Source organism: Rhincodon typus, chromosome 24, assembly GCF_021869965.1.
Source record: "Rhincodon typus isolate 14 chromosome 24, sRhiTyp1.1, whole genome shotgun sequence".
Lineage (NCBI taxonomy): Eukaryota > Metazoa > Chordata > Chondrichthyes > Orectolobiformes > Rhincodontidae > Rhincodon > Rhincodon typus.
Genome location: NC_063355.1, coordinates 41,327,993 through 41,346,797, shown reverse-complemented (window position 1 = coordinate 41,346,797; position 18,805 = coordinate 41,327,993). Strand labels below are relative to the sequence as shown.

Below are 18,805 nucleotides of genomic sequence, written 5' to 3'. Positions count from 1 at the left end.
TTTTCTCTTTTCAACTGTCCTCTTTTGGTCAAATTCTTTAGTACTTGGTCACTGGGTAATGGCAATAAAAATAGTACAAATAAATTATTTAGATCATTTGATTTTTGTTTACAATTCCTTTTTTGGTTGTGAATGTTACAAAATATTAACATTCTGTTTTCTGCTGCTGATTAGTGTACAGGAAGGCCGCCATTCAAATCTGCTTCACCATTTCCGGATAATGACTAATTATTTGCTTCAAAGCCCCTTTCTCATGCTGCCCTCCTTTATCATCTGTCTTGAACAAATTCAATGGTTGAGCTTCTGTGGAGTGGCAAATTCCTCTGCATTACCTCTGAAAATATTTCTCCATCTCACAGTCTTAAATCATTTACCCTGATTCTGATGTGCTGTCTGTTGGGTCTGGTACATCTTACTCCCTTTTTTAATGCTTGTGTTAAACCAAATATCTGGTTAGTGAATCGTTCTTTTCCTTTGTCAAATGTGGCATCTCAAACCAGTTCAAGACATGAAGCTGTGATGTGTGCTGGATGTTTCAAAACTCCAATGTCAGAATATTCAATTTTATGACCTTCATGTTTTTAAAGGAAACCTTTTTTACGCCCTGGATCATCTGTGTCTTTCGAAAGTAGAGTAGAATATTTTTCTTATTGTTATTGCTTATGGAACTCATAGGTGAGAGAGATGCAGCACTGCCTGGTCCTTATGAATTGTCCAACAATTAGTTTGTGGGCTGAGGCCATGTTGTCATAATGTGGGTTGTTGTCGTCATAATGGGAATTTCCATGTGTTAAACAAAATTTTCAGATGTGAATGACCTTGGCTTTCAAATACTTCTCAGGGTATGTAATCGTGGGTTTGTTCTCACTGTGTAACGGCATGCATGTAAGCTTCAGACGTCAATCTTTCTGTCAGTATGAAATTATTAACCTCCATTTAAAAGCAAAAGTGTGTTTGGCAAACGGTACCACTTTTGTCTGTCTTTAAAATTTTGTTACTGTCTGGTTCCCAGGTGAGAACTTCAAGAAGTCAGCTACCAAGCTGAAGCAAAACTGCTGAATTTTCGAAGTCCAGTGGCTTGAAAGATGACCTGAGAAGTGGAGGTGTTAAATTTATAATGCTTCAGTTGCAACAGTTGTTGAGTTACTAAAATTGGCCTCCTGCCTTCGTTTGATATCATCACACTTCTTTTTTCCCTCTTTTGAGGGCTAATGAGCAATTGTTGGAAAGATAAGCAGGCTGATTATCAAGTTGTTGAACCCATAATAAATGGTTAAAATAAAACAAAACTACGGATATTGGAGATTGGAAGCAAAAGCAAATTGCTGGAGAAACTCAGCAGCCTGGCGGCATCCATCAAGAGAAAAACCGAGCCAATGCCTCAAGTTTGCTTACCCTTTGTCCTGACATGAAGGAAAGAACCATTCCTAGGTTGATTGTATGAAAACTGACTGACAGATTTGGCTCAGGATGCTCCTGAAATCCGTAGAAAGATAACCTCAGAAAAAAGGGTTGTTTGGAATGGGGGCATACCATTGTGCTGAATTTAAAAAATGTTTGTCCTCTTGCCTTTCAAATCCTTTCAAAACCAATATATGACAGAATGAATGAATGATTTCTTCCAGATCTGTTTTTGGAATGGATACACGTGTACAGCCACTGGATGATTTTGTTATTTCCCTGTACTTTTTCTCCTCCATCCCCTGCTGTTTTGCTATGCTGCTCATGAAATTGTCTGTCTCATATTGCAACTCCCTGAGGAAGAACAACATAAAGCCATCACTCTGTATTTTCTGGTAGTGTTCGTTAGAATTCTGCTATGAATATTTGAAATTGGGCATGTAAGAAAATTGTTTCTTAGTGTTGTTTTCTACTTGCCACTGATTGTGGAAAAAGTGCTAATTTGTGCTGACGTCCATTCCCAAGATACCGTTGCCCTGCAGTAGTTTCTTCAAGTTACCATTCAACTTGAGAGAAACTGAGCGTATATTAGCAATTCCAAGCTAGACCTTCACGCACCTCCTGACCTGCATGCATCTTCACTTTCCATCAGAAGTCATTGGGTAGCAATCATGGGCAAGGAGCTTTTTTGTTATTGTTTTGCCTTTCTTTCAGCAGGAAGAAATCCTTGTTACACCCTTGAGGTTATCTGACTTGCTATAGGATGGAAGCCTTACCTAGGACTTTTTAATTTGAGTGGCTCAATCTCCCATTTGCCCCTGAAATCATGTGAATACTGGAGTATAGGTGGGGGGCAGGAGCCGGGTTGGTGGCAGTGGATACAAGCCCGTGAATCACCAACTTAAAAACAAATCCAACATGTAGATAGTGCTGTATCAGTGTTTGGAATGTTTGGGTGTTTTCTTGGGACTTTCTCAATGCGGGTGCTGTCATTCCAGGTTAGCATGTGGTAGGGATGTTCTTCTGTTACCCACAGAAATGCTGTAGACGTAATCAAATGAAAATAGTTCTTGGTTTGCAACAGCAGAACTTTAATTACTTAGGAAGGGCCTGACTGTGACTATCATGAAGGAATATTTGGCCTGAGCTTTTGTTTCTTGCTGTTATTTTTGTAAATGAAACCTGTAGTTCATCCCTCAAAAATTGAGGTAAAAGTACTAACATGGTTTTGAATAGATTGCAACCCAAGTGCTGTTCGATGTTTGCTTTGAAGATTTATCCAAAAGAAAGCAAAATAAGGAAAATTTTCTTTGCCAGAAAGAAAGATCCTTTATATGTTTGCAAGTTCTTGAATAGAGTCCATTGCCTATTTTTTTTTTCTACCTTTTATTACCAGCATTGTAAACTATAAACGTGAGTGCACTGATCTGCTTGAGACAGCTGCTCTTGCATTCCTGACTTGTAAAAAAGTCAAGACTCTTGTCCTTTTCTATTCTTTTTGTTTTTGAATTGGATCCATATCCTAAAGCATTGTAGTTGACTTTTGATATTTTTAAGCCTCCTTCATCCTCTGCTCACTGAGGCAATATGTCAATCCTGATGTTAGGGATCACAAAAACAGTTGAATTCTACTGGTACAGAAACAGACTGCTGGAGAAACTCAGCAGGTCTGGCAACATCTGTTGAGAGAAAGCAGAGTTAATTTTTAGAGTCTGGTGACCCGTCTTCAGATACTAGGAGATTGCAAGAACTGCAGATGCTGGAATCGGAGCCAATACGGTGTGGAGCTGGAGGAATGCAGCATCAGGAGTAGGAAAGTCTGTATCGGGTTTACACCCTTCATCAGGTGTAAACCCATCAAATTTCCTGCCCCTCTGCTGCCTGACCTGCTGTGTTCCTCCAGCTCCACATTGAATTGACCCTTCAGAACCAGTTAGTCTGGACTTGAACCATTAACACAACTTTCTTTCCACAGATGCTGCCAGACTAGCTGAGTTTCTCCAGCAATTTCTCCTTTGTTTCAGATCTTCAGCATCTGCAGTTCTCTTTAATTTTAGTGGTTTTGTGCTACCTGGAACAGTTGATGAGTGGTCATCACCTGCTTGTCTCTTGACTCAAGTTATACATAGAAATTCATTTCTTGACCCAATGTCTTAAAGACAGTTTTAATTTTGGTCCAGTATGGAATAGCGGTACATATAGTAACGAGGGCTATCCCACATTTGATCATTGAGGGAAGCACCATGATTATGCTAAGTTTTTTTTTATTATTCATGGGATGACTGTCAGTGGCTAGGCCAGCATTTGCGAAGACGGCAGGTAAGGGTCAACCATGTGGATGGGGTCCTGAAGTCATGTAGACCAGACCTAGTAAAGTCAGCAGTTACCTTCCCTAAAGGACATTAGTGAGCCATATGGGCTTTCCTGACTCTCAGCCAATCATCATTAGGCTGTTTAATTTCAGATTTTTATTGACTTCGAATTCCACCATCTGCCGTGGCAGATTTGAACCTGGGTCCCCCACAGCATTACCCTGGATCTTTCCATCAATAGTTCAGTGACAGCATCGTGAGGCCATCACCTCCCCAGTTACAGTTGCCTTCACTGGAGGGGACTGAGTGAGAGGATGAAGTTGTCTGTCGCTGTTTTATCCAGTCATTTGCAACAGAAGTACTGCGCTTGTTACTCTTTGATGTGGAGGTGCCGGTGTTGGAGTGGGGTGGACATGGTCAAAAATCATACGATACCAAGTTATTGTCCTTCAGGAGTGAGACTGTGAAAGCTTGTGCCTTCAGGTAAACCTATAATCTAGTCTCATGTGATTTTTTTGACCCTGTTAGACCTTTTGTTGAGTAAAGGATGGCGCTTTGATCTGATGGATCACAGTTGTTCTGATATACTTTGCACTGGCCTTTGGAGTCTTCTGGCCAAATGATTGCCACTTCAGATGGCACCGCAGTCTAAGCCATTGTTTTCATCTAAAGAAAAACCCAACAAGGAAATTAGAAGAGCCAAGCTAATGTCGCAAAGTACTCTAATGATATGCATGCCCATTTACCCAGCAATGCGAGTTTTATAGTAAATGAAAGAACTTGACATTTTTAGCTTTGCACTGAATTTTGCCACAAAAGTGTCCTTAGATGGCTGTGTTTAATCAACTTGCCTCATTTTCTTTTTCTTGATAATTTAGTTGAGCCCACAAATGATCAGATTGGAACATGATGAACAAGGCGAAGAAGTTGTTCAAGTTGTCCTGTGTGCAATCGTAGTGATATTTCTGCAGGGGACCCTTAAGATATATGTTTTTCTTTTGCAAGTGTTTGTTCTCAAGTATATGTACACTAAACTGACTTGGTATTTAGCCTATCACTACCAGTTTGGAAAATGTACTTTGTGGACATAGGAACCCTGAAGATAGATGTTGGCTCTGTATTTTGGGCTTCTGGTAGAATTCTAATGTAGCTGACTGAACTGCTAGAATATTCGGGCAGCTACTGTTAATGTAAGGCAGGCACATACCCTGTGGAACAGATGCTGAAACTGGTTAGAAATAGATCTTTTTATTTTCATTGTCGAGCATATATCTTTGGGTTCACCATACTGCATTTCAACTTGCTTTTAACTGTAGTATATGCTCAGTCTTTCAAAATTAATTTTTTTGTACTTCCATTGTCCAAAATTAAATGGATTTGATTATTTTCAATCATTTTTTACACTTGGAAATATGCAGTAACTTGTGTTGTAGTCTTCAAATTAACAAGTTTACTTACTTTTTTTTCAGGCAACTGCATTTGTTAGTAAAACTTCTCATTAGAACAGTCACCCAAGAGAGCAGCACATCCTTGGTAAGTGAAGTTATATTTACAACCCTTGCTGTTTTTCCCTGTTATATGCTCTGTCTTGAGTATAAATCCGTGCCTGAACAAGATTAACCAATTGTCTGGGTTCAGCCGTGTGTCATTACTGATAAAATGGGTACATGGTCATCAAAGAACGTTCAGGCTCCGGGGTTGAAGTAAATAATTAGATATACACTTTTTGAGCCATGTAGATTTGAATCCAGGAGAAAACATTAATGTAAAAGCAAAATACTGCAAATGCTGGAACTCGGAAATCCAATCAATAATTGCTGAAAATTAAAAGTCTAGTAGTGTTTGGGCAGAGCAGAGTTTATGTGTAAGGTTTATGCTGTCCTTGATCAATTTTGACACAGTTACCAGCAATAAATATTGACCCTCTTTTTTTTTTAAATTTCTCAACAGATGTTGAAGATAGTGAAATGATTAAAATTGGAGGTGATTTGAGGCATGAGTTAATTGAGAGTTAGAGTTGAGGAAGCTAACATCTCAAAGCCAGGATAAGAAAGTGAAAACAGAGGTATTGTAAGGATTTGAAAGAGTTAGTGAGGTGGATTTGGGTTTCAATGAGGACTTGAGGATCTGGACTTTGTATGAGGCTGCCAAGGGGCAGCATGTTAGTGAGGAATGAGGAGCAAAAGAATGATCCTTAGTGGACATGAGAGTTAACTGTATTTGAATGGGAAACAAGGCTGTTGTTTATGATTTGGATTAGAATAAAAGAGATGAGGGAAGCTGGATAACACTGAAGAGACATGGGGGAAGGATGGTATGATCAAACATGTCAAAAACTGCAGTCCGGTCAAGAAGGACTATTAAGATCGTTATCTTGGTCGTAGTCACAGGTCACATGCCTTCTGACTTGAATAAAAGCTGTGGGATGAATCAACTGTGCAACTGTCTGTTAACTGGACAGTAACATCTCATCTCATTAATTGGTGAAATTAATGGAAAAGTGAAAATGTGGTCTGAATGCAAGATGAGATGACCAAAGATCATTTGGCTGAAAGTGATCTGGTTGGTTTAGCCCTATCACTAAATAATATTGCTTCACGATGTTATCAGCAGAAGAAATGGGAGTAAGCCATACTGTTGATTTTGAAGCTGCTCCACCATCAAACATAGCTGATCTGATTATGGCCTTGAAGTCCACCCTCTTAATCCTCCTAACCTGTAACTTCGATGCAGGTTCCAAGGCTGAGTTACAAATTTTTAACATGTTTAATGATCCAGCCTCTCCCGCTGCCTGTGAAACAGAATTCCAAAGATTAACTTTCCTTTTTGGGAAAGCAAATTTGTCTCATCACTGTATTAAGTGGGTGACCTGTTAGTTTTAAACTATTAGATTCTCTTCGTTCTCTGCCGCCTCCCCCCACCCCGCCAAACACATGCGGGGAGAAAGAAAGGAAAGCTGAGTTGTGCCTGGTTATTTGTTTCTGTCGATTTTTGAGTTTCAGACCTCTTCTGTAATGTTGATGCATCTGGAGCTACGATCAATTGACTCCAATTCAAAATCTATCTTTTCCCTAAGGATATTTCTTGTTAATTCCCTCACTGTTGTCTCATTGTGATTTAATTTATATTGAAGCTTTTCATGTTTGACGGTTCTCTGAATATTGCATTGGTTTTGATACACATTGAAAAGTGACCCATCAATTCCTTGTTGGTTCTATTAAGAATTTTTGGTAAACTCTGGTGTACAAATAACAGAAAAATTGAAAAAAAAAGTTTAACTGAAATCTTGTTTCAGTCGAGCTGGATTTTTTTGAAAAAAAGACAGAATTGGTATGCCTAAATTTAAAAACAATACAGTTGAACGATATTTTTGTGTACATGTGCAATATATAAATAAACAATAAATGTGCAATTCCTGACTTCTCTTGTCCCTTTTATGCAGCCAAATTGTGATTGGAAAGCTGGAGGTGCATTGCTAGTATTCTCCAGCCAGTCTTGTTTCTTTCTGTCTTGCATTAATAAGTATTCATCTAGACTGTTCAACCTTTTTTGAATGTTGTCTCTTGAAGACGGAGATTTTTGAGCTTAGACTTTATTGCACATGATTTTGTAAAAGATAAGTTGAACACAGCTAAAAGATCTTGAACCAGTGTTGAAGCATGAGGGAGCTCCTCAAACTTGAGCAAATTATCCTTTGTATAAAAGGAGTGCATAACTAACCCTTGAAACCTTCGTTCTTAGATTAACTTGCTTTTTCACATCACCTACGTGAACCCTTCATATGTGAAATTGAATTAATCGTGTCAATTGGGATTGTATAACCAGTATTAGTACGAATTCATTGCACTTTTACTTTAAGAAATTATGTGTCGTGTCTTGCCACTACTAAAACTTAGTGTCAGACTTCAAGTCCAGCACTTCTAACACCCATTAGAACAAAGAACAAAGAAAATTACAGCACCGGAACAGACCCTTCGGCCCACCAAGCCTGCGCTGATCCAGATCCTCTATCTAAACCTGTCGCCTATCTTCCAAGGATCTGTATCCCTCTGCTCCCTGCCTGTTCATGTATCTGTCTGGATACATCTTAAATTACGCTATCGTGCCTGCCTTTACCACCTCTTCTGGTAACGTGTTCCAGGCACCCACCACCCTCTGCGTAAAGAACTTTCCACGCATGTCTCCCTTAAACTTCTCCCCTCTCACCTTGAAATCGTGACCCCTAGTAATTGAGTCCCCCACTCTGGGGGGAAAAAGCTTCTTGCCATCCACCCTGTCTGTACCTCTCATGATTTTGTAGACCTCAATCAGGTCCCCCCTCAACCTCTGTCTTTCTAATGTAAATAATCCTAATCTACTCAACCTCTCTATAGCTAGCGCCCTCCATACCAGACAACATCCTGTTGAACCTCCTCTGCACCTTCTCCAAAGCATCCACATCCTTTTGGTAATGTGACGACCAGAACTGTATGCAGTATTCCAAATGTGGTCGAACCAAAGTCCTATACAACGGTGACATGACACAAGAACACACGAACTAGGAGCAGGAGTAGGCCGTCTGGCCCTTCGAGCCTGCTCCGCCATTCAATAAGATCATGGCTGATCCTTTCGTGGACTCAGATCCACTTACCCGCGTTCTCACCGTATCCCTTAATTCCTTTATTGTTCAAAAAAAATCTACTTTTTTTTTTTAAAAGCGTTTACTGAAGTAGCGTCAACTACTTCACTGGGCAAGGAATTCCACAGATTAACAACCCTCTGGGTGAAGAAATTCCTTCTCAGTTCAGTCCTAAATCTGCTCCCTCTAATCTTGAGGCTGTGCCCTCTTGTCCTAGCTTCACCTGCTAGTGGAAACATCCTCTCTACTTCTATCTTATCTGTTCCCTTCATAATTTTATGTTTCTATAAGATCCCCCCTCAATCTTCTGAATTCCAATGAATATAATCCCAATCTACTCGGTCTCTCCTCACAAGCCAACCCCCTCAACACCGGAATCAACCTAGTGAACCTCCTTTGTGCCCCCTCCAGTGCCAGTACATCCTTTCTCAAGTAAGGAGACCAAAACTGCACACAGTACTCTAGGTATGGCCTCACCAGCACCTTGTACAGCTGCAACATAACCTCTCTGCTTTTTATTTCAATCCCTTTAGCAATGAAGGACAAAATTCCATTTGCCTTCCTAATTACTTGTTGTACCTGCAGACCTACCTTCTGTGATTCATGCACAAGGACACCCAGGTCCCTCTGCATGACCTGCCAACTCTTGTACTCAATACCCCGTCTGATGAGTGAAAGCATGCCGTATGCCGCCTTGACCACTCTATCCACCTGCGTTGCCACCTTCAGGGTACAATGGACCTGAACACTCAGATCTCTCTGTGCATCAATTTTCCCCAGGGCTTTTCCATTTACTGTCTAGTTCGCTTTTGAATTGGATCTTTCCAAAATGCATCACCTTGCAATTGCCTGGATTGAACTCCATCTGCCATTTCTCCGCCCAACTCTCCAATCTATCCATGTTCTGCTGCATTCTCCAACAGTCCCCTTCACTATCTGCTACTCCACCAATCTTAGTGTCATCTGCAAACTTGCTAATCAGACCTTCTATACCTTCCTCCAGATCATTTATGTATATCACAAACAACAGTGGTTCCAACACGGATCCCTGTGGAACACCATTCGTCACAGTTCTCCATTTTGAGAAACTCCCTTCCACTACAACTCTCTGCCTCCTGTTGCCCAGCCAGTTCTCTCTCCATCTAGCTAGTACACCCTGGACCCCATGTGATTTCACTTTCTCCAGCAGCCTACCATGGGGAGGGCCTTAGTACTCTGATTTGCACACTCCACATAAGTGATCCATAGCTGATAAACAGTTTAATCTTTGCAAATCTTTAAAGTGCGAATTGTTTGCTTAATTAGATTGTTTAAAAAAAGTGGCACATCCCAAAAACTTTAATCTCCTCATAAGTTTTGTCTTGATGCTATCTTCAAACGGATTCTTTTGGATCCGAGTTGTAGATCTTCATGAACAACAGTTAAAATAAAAACTAAAGCTCGAAATAGCCTGATGTTACACGGTTTGCTCTGCTTTTGCCATGGATTAAAATTTACTTTTCTTTTTCTATGCCTTCTTTATTTTTTTCTTTTTCTATGCCTTCTTAATTTTTTAGTTGTCATTTTCCCCTCTCCTTTCTACCCTGATTGATTAGAGCACAGTAGCCAGGCATAAATAGCAATGTGGCAAACACTGGGTGATCTTTTTGATTTTAGTGGTGATTAACTATACGTATTTTGAAGGTGATTCCACTGGTCTTCTGAATAATGCCAGTGGATCTTTTATGCTCACCAAAGAGGCCTCTGGTGTAATTCTCATCCAAAAGAGTGTCTCTAAAAATGCAGCACACCCTTAGTACTCGGATTTGCACAGTCCACATAAGTGATCCATAGCTGATAAACAGTTTAATCTTTGCAAATCTTAAAATGCGAATCATTTATCTTTTAGCAACTTAAAACCATGTTTTAAAGCTAAGCTACTTGAAATCCACTGGTGTGCACTTTTTTGCCATGTTAATTTTCTTCTTTGCTCACTTCTAGCTAAATTTCACTTAGTTTTGTCCCCATTGGGTGGGCTCAATGAATCTGGCAAGTTGACTTTTTGGTTTTCCTGTTTGGTTGAGATGTGCATTGGTAGCTGACAGGACTAGTCCTTTACCAACTGAAGTATAAAGGCAGCCTTGTGCTCAGTTCATTGCGCAGACTGTTTGTTTGTTTTTTTTTCTTAAGTCATGCAAATTTGAACGAGTATTTCTGTGTCCATTCAACATGATTTCAGCATTTATGACCTGAAAGCTTTTTTATTTAGCAGTTGGCTTAGAACCTCTTGAGTAGTATCCAGGCCTAGGAAAAGCTTTTTCAGTGGAACTGCATGCTACTTCAGCTTGATTACTGAACACCATATTAGTATCTTCCGGGCTTTTGGTGCAGCTGATGTAACGGGTCACTATTTCTGTCGTTGCTACTTCTGCTTCGTTCTATTACTTCCACACTACCCTCCCTCGAAAGTGTATTGCTCTGAAGTTCCATGTCTAGGTTGTTTCTTGAATTGCCACAAGGTGGTGATATTATTTCCATCATTGCAGTCCCGTTCCACAATGTCAGTACTGTCTGGTAGTGTTAACTAGATTTGCTGAAGAGAACATCACTAAGTCAATACTTGCATTGGATGGGAATGATGCTATTGTTGGCGAATGTTTACTTTTCCCTTCTTTCCTTCAGAAAACTTAGTTGTATGCCTATCATCCTTGGTACTTCAAACATTGACTCCTGTGAAATCCACCTCTGTGTTGTGATCCACGATTATGATTTCCTTTTACGAAAGATTGTCATCACTGTTAGGCCAGTACTTTTTTCTTCATTTTAAGATACTTCCTTCTACATCTTTTGGAAAGAAGTATGCATCTGCTACTGGTGAGAATCCAAATTTCCTTGAATGTTGATTTGTCTAAAATTGCTCGCCATTAAAATACAAGTTTTGTCAGTCTGAAACGCAACTGCATGTGTTTTCTTTTTGTGGACATGTAGTTGGAGATAACTAGTTTATAAGGATATGGGGAGAAAGCTGTATCATTAAATTGGACACTTTTTGAAGGCTAAATTGCCAACACCATTCACCTGATACATAACCTACTCCGTATTTCTGCAGCTTGGGTCTGTATCACTGTAACGTTTATTACCTCCTATGTTCATGCCACCAATACCATCTGCTGTTGTCCCATCTGAATCTTTTGTACAAATCCAAGACATTCGTGCAAATATATTTGAATTTCATTGTGTATCTCATCATTTGCAACTCTACCATATTTAGGCCAATTAATTTGTAGCATTTGTCATAATTTTCTGAACTACAGTTATTGGACCAAAATTTGGTTTTCAAAAATATTTGCTGCTCATGACCTTGTGGAAATTTTCTTTTTGTTAAAGCAAGCAGACATAATTTCATGTATTTTTTTCGTTGCTGCGGTGGTCTGCCTGGGCCTTGTTATAACATCTTGCTGCAAAATATAGTGCTTTGGAGGCTGTGTCTTATTTAGTGGAATGCTGGATAGTTTCACATCTTTTAAACAAGAGCTGTCCCATTGATGATCTAAAATCAGGTTTTTAGAAAATACTGATGAATAGAGCCAGTCTAATTTTTTTTTAGAAAAACCACAGACTAGGTTTCTGAGTTTAACATGACTTGCTAATTATTACAAATAGATTCTAACTAGAGACAAACAAAGTGAACTATCAACATATAACTCTACTTGATAAAACTCTCGCTTCTGTAAAACCTGCCCCCACACACACGCACACGCAAACAGATGAATCAGCATTGCTGTTCTGTTGGAAGATGATTTTTTTTTTTAAAAAATGGGGAAGCAGTTGAGTGGCCCCTGCCTACAGGGTTAGCTGAGATGATCCTTTTGCTTGCCAGGCTTGCTATTCTTCATTCTCTCCTCCATTTCTTTTCACTCCTTCGCAGGAGGCACAGACAATTGGTATATTAATTGCAAAGTCTCTGAGCTATTAGTTAAAGGTCCGCAGCATACAGGAACTAGGGAGGGAAAATATACTGTTTTTTGTCTGGCTTTAGGTATTTTACTGGAGACAAATATACCATTTGCTCCTTGCAGCAGTCTGAAGACTTCTGCCAATATCGTTCACACCCAAAAGTTGTTCAGCTACTCATGAGCCTTTCTAATTAGAAAGGCAGGGACTGATTAGGGAGAGTCAACATGGTTTGTGCACAGAAAATCATGTTTCACTAACTTGATTTGAGTTTTTTTTTTGAAGTGACAAAGATGGTTGAAGGCAAGCGGTGGACGTTGTCTGTATGGACTTCAACAAGGTTCTGCATGGTCGACTGGTTAGCAAGGTTAGATTGCGTGGAATCTGGGGGAGCTAGCCAATTGGATACAAAATTAGCATGAAGGTAGAAGACTGGATAGTGGTAGAGGGTTTTTCAGACTGGAGGCCTGTGACCAGCAGTGTGCTGTGAGGATTGATGCTGGGTCCACTGCTTTTTGTCATGTATGTAAATGATTTGGATCTGAATTCAGAAAGTATGGTCAGTAAGTTTGCAGATGACACCAAAATTGGAGTAGTGGACAGTGAAGAAGGTTACCTTGGAGTACAATGCGATCTTGATCCAATGGGCTGAGGTGTAGAAGGTGAGTTTAATTTGGATAAATGTGATTTGTTGAATTTTGCTAAGGCAAATCAGAGCAGAACTTGTACGTTTAATGATCGGGTCCTGGGGAGTGTTGCAGAACGAAGGGACCTTGGAGTGCAGGTTCATAGTTCCTTGAAAGTGGAGTCGCAGGTAGACAGGGTAGTGAAGAAGGCACTTGGCACAGTTGCCTTTATTGGCCAGTGCCTTGAGTATAGGAGTTGGGAGGTCATGTTGTGGCTGTACAGGACATTTGTTGGGCCACCTTTGGAATACTGAGTTCAATTCTGATCTCCTGCTATAGGAAACATGTGGTGAAACTTGAAAAGGTTCAGCAAAGATTTACAAGGATGTTGCTGGGTTTGGAGGTTTTGAGCTATAGGGAGAGGCTGATTTAGGCTAGGGCGTTTTTCCCGGAGCGTCAGAGGCTAAGGGGTGACCTTGCAGAAGTTTAATAAAATCAAGAGGGGCATGGATAGGGTGAATAGCCAAGATAGGGCAGTACGGTCCAAAATGAGAAGGTATAAGTTTTTAAGGTCAGAGGGGAAAGATTTAAAGGGTTCTAAGGGGGAACTTCCTCATAGAGAGGGTGGTGCATGTATTGAACAAGCTGCCAGAGAAAGTGATGGAGGTTGGTACAATTACAACACTCAAAAGGCATCTGGATGGGTATATGAATAGGGAGGGTTTAGAGGGATATAGGCCAAATGCTGGCAAATGGGACTAGATTAATTCAGGATATCTGGTCAGCATGGATGAGTTGGACTGAAAGGTCTGTTTCTGTGATGTATAACTATGACTGTATAATAGTTGTCGTCAAGATGATGACTGTTGTCAACCACAGTTGGTCACAACTCCACAGATCAACCACTTGTTGTCCCTAACACACAGGCTCACACACTCTCTCTCGCGCTCTTTCTTGTGGTGCTGGCCTGTTTACAAACAGCCTCTTCCCACTGCTTGAACAAAGCAATAGAAATGTCAAGTCGCTGAAATTAGTTCTGATTGCAGCAGTTTCTTCCACAGTTTGGTTTTTTAAAAAGTCCCTTTCCCATTTCAGCCCACAATGAAAAATAAAGGAAAGCGGTCTTTAAAACGCAGGTAGGTGGAATGCGCAGGTTTTCTCCTCTTTGTATTTCCTTCTCTGCTATCAATGTTGCTCAATGATTGGCACTTTTGTAGATACTACTTCCCCACTTGGGGTAGTCTAAAGTATGACGTTCCTGCAAATCGATGGGTGTGTTGCAGATTTTTTTGCGAGGCTTTGAGGGGTGTTCTTGAAGTGTTTTCTTTGTCCTCCTGCTGATAGGTTGCCATGATGGAATTTGGAGAAGAGAGGTTATTTTGAGAAACTTGTGTCAGCATGTGGATTGTGTAGCTTGTTCATTGCCTTGATGCTGGGGATATTAACTTGAAGGTGGACACTGATTTTGGAAAGCTTACGTTGCCATTGAATTTGTAGGATTTTGTGGAGGCATTTTTGGTGATTATCTCCAAGAATTCAGTTGTCACCTGTACACTGTCCATGCCTTTGCATAAAGGAGGGAACGTAAGACTGGTGCTGCCTTCTGCACTGTGACCACGTTATGGCTGAAGGCTGCATTGACATACTAGAGGTTTTGTTGAGTTTCAAAGTTGATATCTGCCTTAGCTGAGAGAATACTCCCAAGGCTTGAGCATTTATCCACCTAAGCTAAAAAGTTGCTGCGTCTCTTGATAGATGGGGTACAGTGGGAGATGGTGGGAGCAGGCCAAGAAAGGTGCATTTGTTGTATGGATGTTCAACCTAGTGCCCATCCTTTAATGCACATCTGCATCGTGAATAATCTCAGCTGTTGTTATGATCAATGAAGAAACTGCAGTTGTGCCCTACAGGGATTATAATCCAATCTGGACAGTGGTTTTCAGTAGAAAAAAGACCGGTTAAATTTCAGTCCTGCTTGTGAGCTTCACCTACTCTTCATTACCATCGCTGTTTGAGTACATGTGTAAGAAAATCTTTGCTCGGTGATAACAGTTGGGTTTACACATCTATTTTTCCTTCAGGGTAGTCTTTCTGGTTGGCAGTTGTTTAATTTTGCTTTGCTACAAGTAACTCCTTAGGTTTGTCCAGGAGGATTTGTGGTGGATGCCCTTAAACATGTGCATTTGCCATCTTGAATTTGACAGAATTTCTCTTTTTTTCTTATAAAACACCTCCCTTCCCTATATCCTACACTGTCTGAAGCAATTGATGTTTTAAAGGGCTTAACAAAAAGAGGTGTTGTAATATGCTCTTTATAACATCAATTTTTTCAGACAGAGTGGGATATAGGGAAGGGAGGTGTTTTACAAGAAGACTTAAAAATTTTATGTTGCTTAACAAAAAGAGAACAGAGGAGGTGGATAGTCTTTATTCAGGAGAGATGGTGTGATATTTCTGAGACTTAGCTCACCCCTCCATGTCAATAGTTTTAAGTGAAAATTGTTTTTGAAGTTGCAAGGTTGACTGTTCTATCTTTTCTTTTTAGATTCATTTTTTTTCTGGACCTTTTTATCCTCGGTTTTCTTTTTTTTTTCCTAGGGTAGACCATTCTGTTAGGCTCTTTTCCCATTCAACTTAATGGGCAAAATATTTCGCATTCAGTTCATTGAACAATGTCCTGTTTCTATTTATAGTAGGAGTTAAGTCATTCAACCCATAGACTTCCTCTGTAACTAAAGTATCAATGTGTTCATACACGTCCCCATTTAGTTTGCAGTTAGTTTTTAGTTCTGAAGGGAAGATCTGTCAAAACGACTAACTTGTCCTTTCCTCTTTGTAGATGCTGATTGTGCTAAATTCTGAGAATTTTGTATTTGTATTTCAAATTTTCACCGTGCAGCTGTTTTTCTACATGTTCTGTCAAGAATGGCATAGCAGAGGACTTGACTTACGAAGTGAAATGCTCAGATTGTGTGTTGCCTCTGTCAATTGATTACAGTCTTGCTGCTACCAAGTATAGGGGTAATGTCAGTTTCTGTCACTGATTTGTGTGCTTATACAAAGTTTATTTGCATTTGTTCACAAATGCAGCTTACGTTTGAAATAATGTTGAAGGATGAGAGTTACTTTTCACTTGAAGGTCATTCTACTTGTACTATACAGTCTAGATTCAAACCACATTCCTTAACCTTTGTGGAGAGTTAATGTTTCAGGACCAGTGAGCCTTCGGAACTGCTTCCAGGGCGTTCTGAGATTTTAGAGCAATTTCTGTATTTGTTTTTGATTTCCAGTGTCCGCATTCTTTTGGTTTATTTTTGTTCCTTAACCCTTATTTTTCTCTCTCATGATGACTTATTCCGTACCTTTTTAGAGCAGTTTGAAAAGCCATCAAGAAATAGAGTTGCCAAGAATTTGAATGGAATGTTCGGGAAAGAATTTCTTTGCCAGAGTGTGATGAGAATGTGATACTTGTGACCACTTGGACTAATTGGGGAGAATTGGAACAGCACCCAGAATATTGGTGCAGGATTCAGTGATAATAATGCCTTTGAATGTGAAGGGGAGATAGAATTTCTTTCTTGAACAGATGCATTTGATGTATCTTGGCACAGTCAGTTAATTGCTTGGTTGGGTGACTATGTCAGCACTAGTTGATGGCATGCTTAGTTTGTCAGTTTCTTATAGTAGTTTAAATAAAGTCGCATAAACTGAGATATGGAACTGGAGTTCAGGAAACCTAGTCCATGTTCTTACATCTGTTGCAAAGATAATCTTCATGCTTCATTTTTCTGTTTTAAAACTGTCCAGGTACTTAATTAAAATGTGTAGTTTGTTATGCTTAATAAGGCCATAAGACATAGGAGCAGAAATTAGGCTATTTGGCCCCTTGAGTCTGCTCCGCCTTTCAATCATGGCTGATAAGTTCCTCAGCCCCATTCTCTTGCTTTCTCCCTGTAACTCTTGATCTCCTTGATAATCAAGGACCTACCTATCTCTGTCTTACATGGACTCAATGACCTGGCCTCCACAGCCTTCTGTGGCAGTGAATTCCATAGATTCACCACTCTCTGGCTGAAGAGGTTTCTCCTTATCTCTGTTCTAAAAGGTCTTCCCTTTACTCTAAGGCTGTGCTCTTGGGTCCTCGTCTTTCCTACCAATGGAAGCATCTTCCCAACATCCACTTTGTCCAGGCCATTCAGTATTCTGTAAGTTTCAATTAGATTCCCCCCTCATCCTTCTAAACTCCAATGAATATAGTCCCGGAGTCCTCAAACATTCCTCCACATGTCAAGCTTTCCATTCCTGGGACCATTCTTGTGAACCTCCTCTGAACCCTCTCCAGGGCCAGTACATCCTTCCTGAGATATGGGGCCCAAAACTGCACACAATACTCCAAATGTGGCCTGACCAGAGCCTTGTAAAGCCTCAGGAGTACATCCTTACTTTTATATTCAAGTCCTCTCAAAATAGATGCTATCATTGCATTTCCCTTCCTATCTATCATTGTTCCAGCTTCCTCATGCGCCATAGGAGTAAGTTGAGTTTATTATAAGAGATTACGTGAAACCTCTTTCAGGCGATCAGCTTTGACTTCTTCTCTTTTGGGCATATCTTTTACTGCTTTTAAGGTGATTGTTTTCATCTTTTGCCTTGGTAACAAGAACCCTGGTCCCCATCTGGAAAATTTTGTTTTTGGTGATCCTTTTCTGTACTGCCCGATGTCTGAGCTCACCCTGAAATGAGTGTTCCACAGGATTGAAAAGATGAGGCTTTGCTTTCTGCAGGACTAATGTATAATGAAGATTGTATGTGTGGACATTTTGTGACTGTTACTTTCCCATGTTTCCTTTTGCCTTCTCCCATTTCAGTGTTGGAAATGCAGAGTCCATACAAATAATACATGGAAAAATTTCCACTGGCAGTCACCAGTTATTATGGTAACTAGCAACTCCTTCCAGCTAAGCAATCTTTTTAATATCATCAAACTCTCACCACATCGAGGATAGATCTTCTGTGTTCATGGATGCTAACTCAGTGATATGTCTCGTGGCCTCTGTTATCCTTACCTGGTAATCTTTGAGTTAAAGTTTTGCATACATGCTCAACTCAGATGAAGGGTTAAACATCTATGTCAGGGATGGGAAAAGACTACAGACCAAGAGCACAATTCCCAAGGCCAAAAGATCAGACCACAAGATGGAAAGTTATTTTTCTTTCAGCCCTTTCAAATTTTGCAATGGTGGCATGCTTCTTCCTGAAGGGTGACAGTCATACTACTTTTCAGTAATTGGTTGGGTGAACTTGCTTTGTGCATGAATTCTTTCATTAGGCTTTATTATTTGACTGTCTATTTTCTACCTTGAAAAGGTAGATCAAAAAAGAGAGGAGGGATGCATGCTTTCTTTTTGAAGGCTGTAGATATTTCTTCTCTGCTACTGTTAGCACTTAAGGCTTTTTAACATTTACAGCTCAATCAATTGGGCTATTGTCAGGCAGAAACCCAATTCTGTAGTTTCTTGGTGCTGCAGGGTTTCGAATGATCCCTCCTACTGCTTCAAAAAATTATCGGTGCAACAAGGTATGCAGTACCTAATTTTTAAAGTTGCAAAGCTCTCCTGATATTTCAGTTAGAGCAATCTAACTTCCTTCGCTGCTTTATAGTTCCAAAATTTAGCAATATTTTGTCTCTTAGAATACTTAGAATTCTCAGCTCACGAATGTTCTTTGTAGATGCAGGCTATTAATGGCTCAAACTCAGCCTGTTGCTGTCATGAGTAATATCATTTTCCAAATGATAGAAATGGTCAGTTATAATCTCTCTATCAGTTTAATTAGTCAGGTTTTAATTCCCCTGGTTATCATTAACTGTCTAATTTAAAAACACTAATGGGGCACAAGTAATGTTTTGCACTAGA

General features: G+C 40.0%; 1 protein-coding gene across 1 annotated transcript in view; it reads left to right on the top strand.

Annotated features, from left to right (window-relative positions):
- Positions 1-18,805, top strand: part of arvcfb (ARVCF delta catenin family member b) — a 302,822-nt gene that overhangs the window by 50,820 nt on the left and 233,197 nt on the right. The window contains exon 2 of the mRNA XM_048611754.1: positions 5,183-5,246. The gene's annotated coding sequence lies outside the window, so the exon portion shown is untranslated. The remainder of the gene's footprint in view (positions 1-5,182; positions 5,247-18,805) is intronic.